Raw genomic sequence first — 3,065 nt, 5'->3', positions numbered from 1 at the left:
TAGAATATTTTGAAGTTGAAAAGTAATTTAAAATTCGGGTCTCAGAAAGAGAACATTACGGGCCATTAACCCTAATATTTAAGTAAAAAATGATTAAATCACATTCGTTTATAATGTATTAATAAAAATATTAATAAAAAAGTTAATACATACACTATTTTTTATTCCACAAGCAATATTAAAAGATTATCACATATTTTTTAATATTTTATTATACCCTTATAAAATACTTATCAATTTCTTAATTGTGCTTGCGAAAACTAAAAAACAGTGTAACGAATGTTTTCTCTTAAACAAAAATTGATCATATCTGCCCTCCTCAATCCATAAATAGGAGGATAATATGCTTCAGCGCATTCACATCCACGTCATCCTACATTAACAACAATGTTCATATTAATCGAGTTAAGACTCAATCAACAGTCTTTTTTTAATTCATTGAATTTAAGAGTGCCGGTTAATATAAAACTCATTAAAGATGGACATAAATAATTAAAAATTTATTATTAACTCTAAAATTAAATTAATTAAGTCAATAACTCATTATAGTTTTTAAACTAAAAATAGCTTACGGACAAAAAATACTTGATTACCGGCTAAAATCTTGCATGAAAAGTGTCGGGAAAATTAATTTTTCAAAGGAAATCACAAATTGAAAATTTAAAAAAAATTATTAGATATTATATAATAAAAATAATTATATAAATTAAGTGAATTAGATTCCAAATTCATATGATAAGGTGTTTGGACTACATAATAATGAAAAAAAAGCATGTCATTAATTAGCAAGATTTTGTAATCTTCGATAATCATGATTAAGATGAAGGATACTAAAGTTGAACATTTTGTTTTACTATTGTGAATACTTAATCAGCAATGCACGTAATCTCGATGTGACTTATTAACCAATAGTTGGATTTCGTCGGTTTTAAGTCGATCGAGTTTTAACTCAATTAATATTGGTATTATTGTTAGTACAGGGGGATGTGAGTTCGAGTGCGTTGAAACACATTATCCTTTAGTAGTTTTAGGTATTGTATCAAAAATGATAAATATGATAAAAACCTATAATGAAATTAATGTTCGAGAAAAAAATTGTCGATTTTTGGACATTATTTTTTCTACATTTTAAAGTTTTTTCTTGAATTTTTTTCAAAAATGTTTGTAAGTTATTTTCATTATTTTAAATATAAACTATTTATTTATATAATAGAACATTAAAATTATAATTTGTTTGTTTTAAATTAAAATAATCATTAAATCGAGTTAAAATAATTTGGTATTCAACATATCCATTTTACCATTTATATTTAAGATTCGTGATTGCTTCTCTCAGCAATATCGCCTCTAATGTTCAAATTTTGATTCTCTCATTAAAATGCAATGTGTTTTACCTCTTCGCCCAACAGCTTGTTACAAATTAATTAGTGTAGACAAAATGATAATTAGTAGCCGCAATTAGGCGCATGTGGTGTGATGAAAGAATGTGATTAATGATGTAATGGATGCATAGCTAAAATATTATTGAAGTCTCTGTATTTTTTACATATTTAGAATTTAGTTTTATTGTTTTATTTTTTAAAATTTAGTTGTTTTATATTTTAAATTTCAAAATTTAAATTTAGTTAATATTGTTAAAGAAAATATTAAATTATATGATATTTTTAAATAAAAAATTATTTAATAGTCATGTAATAAAAATTGTAATCAATATAATTTTAACAAAAATTAATGATATTAATAATCACTCTTACATTTTAAATCCCAAAAATAAAGGATTAAATTCCTTAAAATAAAAATCAACCTTATTTTAACACACACAATAAAAGGTTAAAATATGTCATTAGTCTCTATACTTTGACAAAATTTGAGATTTAATCCATGTACTTAAATTAAGATTTAAAATCTCAGCCCAATCATAAAATAGAAAGTATTGTTTGTCAAAATTCATTTATTCTGCATATTGATTAAGTTGCCTTCATATAATGCGGCATAATTTTAAATTGATAAATTTTAACGAAATTATAGACGATAAAAACAATTGGACTAATATTTTTAAATTGAAAACAAAAATAATTGAGTCTTTAACTTTTAAAGTATATGGATTAAATTTTAAATTTTATCAAAATATAAGTACTAATATTATATTTTATCCAGAATTAAGCTAAGAGGCGACAAAGGTGAAAGCAAAGCAAAGGCAAAATGAGGCTTGAAGCATGGTTATGTAGTTGGATTCCACATGCAAAAACGTCAACTCGGCCACTCAAATCATGCACGTTCGGTTCCCACCCGCGTGCAGTTTTTGATTTGACTCACTCTCAGACTCGGGTGACTCCCCTAATCTTTCACCTTTATTTATTTTGTCTTGTTTCTAATTTTTATGCTTTTATCTTCTTCTTTTACATTTTCAAAATTTGCAATTAAATATTTTTATAAATCATGTTTTAAAGTTTTTTAAATATATTTAATTATAAAAATTACAAAACAATCACGTAAATATTTAATTTTATTTTTTGCCATTAATTGCTTAATGTTGGTAAATTTTAAATTAACATAATAGTAATTTTAACCCTTAATATTTTATATATTATGTAATTTAGTCTTTTTAGTATTTTTTTAGATCTTTCACTTAAAAACTAAAAAAAATTAATTTATAGCTAAATTTGATTGAAAACATACAAAAAAAACACCGTAAAGTCCAAAATAATAAATTTTGCTTTTTCTCATTATTTTAAAATTTAATCCTCAATTACATAAAGGAAAGTAAAACTACAAAAAAATTACATAATGTATAGATGTTGTGGGTTTTTTAGAATCAATACTAAATTGATATAATATATAAATATTAAAGACTAAAGTTACTATAACGTCAATTTTAAAAACTATCACTGTTAACCCACTAAGGGTTAAAAATAGACCACAAATATACTCAATGTGTAAATGTTAAGATTAATTTTTTTTAGCATCAAAGACTAAATTGCCATAATTTATAAATGTTGAATGATAAAGTTGTTATTATGTCAATTTTAGAAGCTTCCATTGTTAACTTGCCGACGAATAAAAAA

The sequence above is a fragment of the Gossypium arboreum genome, chromosome 2, assembly GCF_025698485.1.
Source record: "Gossypium arboreum isolate Shixiya-1 chromosome 2, ASM2569848v2, whole genome shotgun sequence".
NCBI classification, from domain to species: Eukaryota; Viridiplantae; Streptophyta; class Magnoliopsida; order Malvales; family Malvaceae; genus Gossypium; species Gossypium arboreum.
This window is presented reverse-complemented; position numbering follows the sequence as displayed.